The sequence below is a fragment of the Schistocerca serialis genome, chromosome 5, assembly GCF_023864345.2.
Source record: "Schistocerca serialis cubense isolate TAMUIC-IGC-003099 chromosome 5, iqSchSeri2.2, whole genome shotgun sequence".
In the NCBI taxonomy this organism is placed as follows: Eukaryota; Metazoa; Arthropoda; class Insecta; order Orthoptera; family Acrididae; genus Schistocerca; species Schistocerca serialis.
Window position 1 is genome coordinate 806215068 of NC_064642.1, and position 7656 is coordinate 806222723.

General features: G+C 38.1%; 1 long non-coding RNA gene across 1 annotated transcript in view; it reads right to left on the reverse strand.

Annotated features, from left to right (window-relative positions):
* Positions 1–410: 410 nt before the first annotated feature.
* The window catches only part of LOC126481663 (uncharacterized), a 775701-nt gene continuing 768455 nt past the window's right edge, over positions 411–7656 (reverse strand). The window contains exon 3 of the long non-coding RNA XR_007587609.1: positions 411–496. This is a non-coding gene — a long non-coding RNA (uncharacterized LOC126481663). The remainder of the gene's footprint in view (positions 497–7656) is intronic.

Below are 7656 nucleotides of genomic sequence, written 5' to 3' on the forward strand. Positions count from 1 at the left end.
TTTATTAGTAACACTCTCTCTCTCTCTCTCTCTCTCTCTCTCTCTCTCTCTCTCTCTCTCTCTCTCTCTCTCTCTCTCTCTCTCTCTATCTCCCCCTCCCCCTACTCTACCTCCCTCCCCTCATGAAATAAGTGGATACTCACATAATACTTTTAATTGTCTTGATATATTTTAACTTCCACAAATAACAAAGCATTAGAATACTTGCAAGTCAACTGACTCCTCCTGTGTTAGGCTTGATTAAAAACATCTGCAATATATTTGGTACTACAACCACACAAAATATGAACCTGTCTTGCCTCTAGCTAGTCCAATATGTGAAGTTTATTTAACAATAATTCAACTGTTCTTCTTTTTTCTTGTTACAATAGTCAATGATATTAAAAAAACCACGAGATACTTTAACACTCGTTTTCTTCCAATACAGCTTCCGTGGTGCGAGCGGCAAACACTTGATACCATCACATCTACCTTGTGTTCGTGACTCTTTTGAAGCCTGCAAACAAAAACATGTCACACAGTATGTACATTCTCTCACACTTATTTATAAAATATCCTGTATTCGCAATGGTAGAAGGACGAGCGGTTCTAGAATTTACGCGGAAATTCTCAAATCGCTACAGTTTGAGTCTTAGTGCTGTGATATTACTGTCTGAAAAGTTGTTTCCAGGTTTTAGGACTATTGATCCATGTTATTTAAATGAACTGCTGTGTACAATAATATCACTCTTTCCAAATTTTATCAACATTTTCCAACATAATAAAGTTCCTTACCATGAACAACATGTGTTAAAAGGTATTACATTATAAAGCCACTCCAATCATTTCAATATTACTGCAGAAGTTGGACCATTATGGAGTAAGGGGAGTAGCTTACAATTGGTTTGCCTCTTACTTTAAGAACAGAAAGCAGAAGGTAATTATCCGCAATACTGAGAGTGGTAGTGATGTTCAGTCCCAATGGGGCTCTGTTAAGTGGGGCGTTCCCCAAGGGTCGGTGCCGGGGCTGATGCTGTTTCTTATTTATATAAATGATATGCCTTCTAGTATTAAAGGTTATTCAAAAATATTTCTGTTTGCTGATGACACCAGCTTGATAGTGAAGGATCTTGTGTGTAATATTGAAGCAGTAACAAATAATGTAGTTCATGAAATAAGTTCGTGGCTTGCAAAAAATAATTTGATGCTAAATCACAGTAAGACTCAGTTTTTACAGCTTCTAACTCACAATTCACCAAGAACCGATATTTTGATCAGACAGAAAGGGCATATTATAGGCGTGACGCAGCAGTTCAAGTTCCTAGGCGTTCGGATAGATAGTAAGCTGTTGTGGAAAGCCCATGTCCAGGATCTTGTTCAGAAACTAAATGCTGCTTTATTTACCATTCGAACAGTGGCTGAAATAAGTGATACTTCAACACAAAAAGTAGTCTACTTCGCATATTTTCATACGCTTACATCGTCTGGTATTATTTGTTGGGGTAATTCTTCTGATTCAAAAAGGGTATTTTTGGCTCAAAAACAGGCTGTTCGAGCTATATGTGGTGTAAGTTCGATAACCTCTTGTTGACCCCTATTCAATAGTCTGGGAAGTCTAACATTGCCCTCACAGTATATATTTTCTTTAATGTCGTTTGTTGTTAGCAATATTAGCCTAACCCAAGAGTTAGCAGCTCTCACTCAGTTAATACTAGGCAGAAATCCAATCTGCATGTGGAATGCACTTCCTTGACTCTTGTGCAGAAAGGAGTGCAGTATTCTGCTGCATCCATTTTCAATAAGCTACCACAAGAACTCAAAAATCTTAGCAGTAGCCCAAACTCTTTTAAGTTTAAACTGAAGAGTTTCCTCATGGCTCACTCCTTCTATTCTGTCAAGGAGCTCCTGGAAGAGCTAAAAAATTAAGCAAATTCCAGTATTGCATTGTTTATTTTCTTTATTTAAACTTACAACTTGTCACCTGAATATATTTTTTTTATATTTCATTTTATCTGTTTCTAATATTATGTCATAATTTCGTGTATAGACTTGCTCCATGACCATGGAGACTTCTCCTTAATTAGGTCCCACAGAACAATAAATAAATAAATAAATATTAACATATTAACAGAAACTGTTCCCACTTAAAACCTATTTTCAGTTTACTTATTCCAAACTCTTTTTACTAACTAAATTATCAATATTAATACTGCTAATGACAATTGTAATAAAATTTCCAGTGTTGCCAGTTACACAAATAACCACACAAATCCTACATGGCAACTTTGAAATATCAACATCTGAGAACAAATGGTTTTATAATACTTCTGCACTAACACATACGTGAATGTAATGAAAATAATATCGTAGTTGTAAATACAGACGTAGAACATGCTATGTGTGAAATATTACAGAATTGAATTGTTCATGAGTGCAGTATATCACATTCTTAAATAATGAAAGAGTGTCATTAACCAAGCTCTTGATGAGCTGCAGCCAGATTAGGTGCCCAACATGAACCACATGCATTTCAGTTCTTCACACTTAGTACGTTTACCTCTCTGATAAGAAGTACCCCCGCCCCCTTCCCCGTCGGTTCCCTGTGGCCAGGTAGTTGATCAATGAGCTTTGAGCATCGGACTGCTAAGTCAACCCTATGTAGAGTGGTGTTGCTGTCCCAGTTGGCTTGTGGAGAGTGCTCAGTACTCAGGCATATGAAATTTGGAGTATGGTCTTCAGATGTATGTTTGAGGTAAGTCTGCAAGTTGATCAGCTCCCTTGTTGTGGTGTGCCTTCCCCTTTTCAGCTACCACAGGAGCTGTAGACCAACATTAAGAGCTCGCACTCTTAATTCCTGTGGAGTGGCCTACCTTTTGTTCTTATTCTCTCTGTAGCTTGTGGGGAAAGAAAGATGGTCTGTAAAATTAACTTTTGTTTGACACATGTAACTTCATTGTGTTGATAATGTTTATGATTTTTGGAAACCCCCCCCCCCCAGAAATTTAGTGTGTGTCTGTATCTTTTTCCAATTCTTTGCAGATTCAGATGATGTCTGCATTTGAATGTCAGATGCACTGTGGCTCACTTTGAGTGAAGGTATCAGCCACGAAGAAGTCAATGTGCCGTAGCTGCAGCAGAAGCATGAAGATGTGACAGACGTGCTGAAGAACTGTGTGGGAGCTGTAGAAGCCCTGCAATGGCAGACGGCCCAGCTGGGAGAGGAGGACTGTCAAACTCCACAGGCAAGCAACAGCGTGAAACGTCTTCCAACAGTTATTTGTTTAAAATGTTGATTAACCTAAATGACCAAATTAGACTGTTATCTCTTCCTCATAATAGCTTGAAAATTGTCCACATGTTGTCAAATGGCTGGCCATTACAGGCTACTACTACTACTACTACTATTAACTCCAAGTTTGCTAAACTGAGGAAGCAACACGTGTGCAAGCATTGTCCCTCCACAAACTGCTTAGTGAGTGTGACAATAAAGGCCAATGGATAACTGAGAAGGTGAGTGATATATGCCTAATGAAGCAAGAAGAAAGCTTACATTTAGTATTGATACAGTTATAAGTTAAATGATTTGATTTTGTGTGTAGGGAAGAAGAGGAGGTATACAGTACCTAAAATGATAAGAGAAACTTTTGTTGATGCTTATGCATAATAATAAAAAAAACTGAAAACAAAAATCATCTCAATTGTTATGACTTATATCAATGTGTATCTTACTGCTCTATACAGTATGTCAAGTAGGATGTGCTTGGGTTGAGGGAGGTGGTCATCAGTGGCAATTGAATGTCGTATATGCTCTGAGAGTGATAGCTGTGTTTATTACAGTTTTTGTGGGACCCTCCAGGAATGATGGTATAGTGCCGTACTGTCACACTGGAAACAGAATTAGGGAACCGGATAATAACTGCTAGCAGTCACTATAAAACTGACATTATTTGACACAACACTGGTCTCCAGCTTGTCTTCAGTTGGTTAACATACAGATACAAGTTTCCAAACTCAGAGTTGGACATCACTGTATAAATCAAAAACTAATGACATGATGATGACTAAATAGATGCAAATTTCATCATTATAAGTGACTAAGGGGCACAAGTTGCAAAACATTGTGCTACTGTTACTGAAGAATCCAAATAATTTTCACAATAATGTGAAAATGTGCTGTGGAAACAGCATACATACAACAGTCTCCATATTGAAGGAGGTTGCGACCAACTGTCCACCATGACAGAATTGTGGAGGTGGTGTGATGGTGAATTATGGAAAACCGACACTCGACAATTACAGAGCTTGGCAGCCTTCCTCCCCAGATAATGTGATCCTTGATGTATGAAATTGGCACTGAGCACTTGCTCTTGAAAGAAGTGTGCATCAGGCACGTGCCAAAATACATCATATAAGATCATGAAACTGAATGACATTGGAACACCACTGACACTTTGAGAGATGTACTGTGATGGTGGCAATAGGTTTCTCAATAAGCTTTTAACAGGAGATGTGATGTGGGTTACTCACTGTGTCCAAGAAACTCGGTACCAATCAATGTGTTGGTGTCACAGTAGATAAATGGTCAGGATAAAGTTATAGCAGATAGTATTGATGCGCTCAGTGTTCTGGGAGAGGAAGGGCATTGTGCACACTGACTTGATGCATAGAAGTGAAACATGTAATGCTGTCCATTATTGTGAAACAATGGATATTTCAATGAGCCACTGAATCTGAGTGGCAAGATGCTCAGTGCTTGTATGAAGTTGATCTGTGACAGTGATCACTGATATACAATTTGGCACACAACATCTATTCTGGAGTAGTTCAGCAGGGAGTTGGTTTGCCAACCTACTCACAGTCCTGATTTTACTCCCAGCATATTTCATCTTTTCTTTCACCTCAAGAAGTTCCTGTCATTAGTTCAGCATTTTCACAATGAAGAAAGAGCTCAACAAGCCTGAGATTCTGCTTCCATTCCCAGTCAGCAGGCTTCTACAACACAAGGATTAAAATTTTGTCCAGTGATATAATAGGTTTCTCACTTCTGGTGGAAGTTATGTTGAAAAATAGGTTTAGTAATGATTTGTGTGTCACCATTAAATATTTGGATATAACTATGTTTTAGTCTTCAAAAATGATGAATTTCATTTTCTGTAAGACTCATTTTTGGTACTAAGCTACAGATCTGTCTTGAACAAGGACACTTCTCATGTACAGTTTACTTCACTTAAAACACTTTTTTTATTTGGTTTTCAGTTCTGTGTCAAAACTGTAATAACATTTGTCACATTACTGCAGTTTATAGTTTACATCCTAATATTTACAGTGAAAAGCAGTAAAGAATATACTGTTAGCAGATCATTGACATTATGTGAGTTTTCTGACTTGTATGATTTGTTGGAAGTGAATGCGATTCTGTTGTATGCTTGTCACCTCAGTGAAAAATAACAGTAATCTGTATTAACTGAATGTGTATATCTTTATACAGTTGAATCACTAATTGTTGCAACTGTGAGAGAAAGCGGAGGCAAATAGAGAGGAACTGAAATCTGACCATGAAATGCAGCAGTATCAAATGGAGTTGGGAAACCAAGCCCTAGATTGAGTACAATATGTGCAGTGTCCAGCTGAATGGCAGTTTGGGGATGCAGCTCATTGGCATTATGATGCTACAGGTGAAAGTACAATATCTCTCTCTCTCTCTCTCTCTCTCTCTCTCTCTCTCTCTCTCTCTCTGGTTCTAGCAATATAGGTTTCATCCTCAGAATTTTTCTTCTTATTTGATGTTTCTAGATCTCTTTGTAATACAATATGATAAATGGCAAAAAGTTCAGGTTTGTTGATTCAACTAAATATATTGTGTTTAGAGTAAACAGAAGGTTACTTTAGAATAATGATATAAAAATGGTTGTAAGGAAAGAGTGCTAAGGATGGTGTTCTACTGACAGAAGATTCAGTGAGCATAACAAATCCACTAGTAAAACTAGTCCCACTGTACTAGTTGATACTGCTCTAGAGCATTCTTGAGTGGTTTTGGTTCATTACCAGAGAGCACTGACAAATGACACACAGAGTTCAAAGAAAGGTAGCTCATTATGCATTACCTGGAATCAGTTGAGAAAGTGTCACAGTTAAGATTAGCAATTTCAGCTGGGAATCATTGAAAAAAGAAAATTTTCACTGTGGTAAAAATCATTTCCCAAAATTTCAAACAGCCAGTTTATCCTCTGAACAGCCAATTACAGGGTGTTCCACTCACACCTCCCTGATTTCAAAGGCCCAGGGGAAAAAACTACAGTAGATACTACAATGAAAAATGCACCAGATTGTAGAGCATCTTGGAAAATTTATTTATTTATCATTAGCACACCTCTACATGTGAACCAATTGCAGCATGAAGAATATAGAGTCAATATGCATTTTTGTACAAAGTTCTTTGTAACGTTTCCTCTGTTACTGTTTCAATTGAATTAGTGATATGATGTCGCAATGTAGAAATGTGACAACTTCAGTCACACACGTGGTCTTTCACAAATCCCCACATGAAGAAATCAAGCAGCATAATGTCAGGTGAATGTGGTGGCCAGACAATGAGTTCTGTGTCTGATCCAATGACTGGGAAATTTCCTTCCCAGGAACTTGAGAACAGATATTGACGAATGTGGTGGAGCTCCGTCTTGTTGAAAAATGATGTTGGGTTACAAGTCTAGTATCTGAAGCTAAACAAACTGCTCCAAAATGTCCAGAGACTCTGACCCATTCACTTTTTGTTCAACAAAGACAAATGTCTCAACAATCCTCTCATGCATTAGCCCACACCAGATGTTTAGTTTAGGGCTGTCACAAACATGTTGAACGACAGTGTGCAGATTGAGATAACCTCAAATCCGAACATTATGGCTGTTAACACATCCTGACAGAGGAAAGATTGCCCCATCTGATTATAATCATGTTCCTATAAAACTGGTATCCATATCAATATGCTGTAGCATATCTGCAGCAAATTGTCGTTAGTGTGGTTTGGCATTCGTTATCAGATGTTGCAGAGTTTGCACTTTGTAATCATACATATGTAGATGCTGGCGAACTACATGATGCAATGTTGACTGAAATATATCAAGTTGCCTAGATGATTGAGGAATTGACTTACGTGGGATTCTGAGAAACATTTGTCTGTTGTCCTGCACTGTCTCTTCTGAAAATCCATAACATGCACCACCGGTATGTTTCAGAACACTATCCTGTTGCCAGAAACTTCCTATACCATTTCCCAATTGTTTTCACATCAGGTGGATAACATTCATACACTCCACAGTAATTTCTGTGCACACTAATATGCCTGAAAGCCATACTACTGCTTGCGCATTGCTGTGTAGTTGCCATTTTCACTTCATGTGACTGTGACCATGCTGCACTCTGGCATTGATACTTAGCACTTCTGAGAATGAATATAAATTCTTTGAGATGCTCTAAAGTGTGGTGTATTTCTCATAGTCATATCTACTGTGGTTTTTCTCTCCTGGGTCCTTGAAATCAGAGTGATTTGAGTGGGACAACCTGTAATTTGTTGCAACACATATGGATCTGTGAACATCACAAGAGAATTAGGAATAACAGCTTCTCTAAATGATGCGGGTTTTAGAGTGTGTAGGATAGACATATTGACTGAAAGTGTCA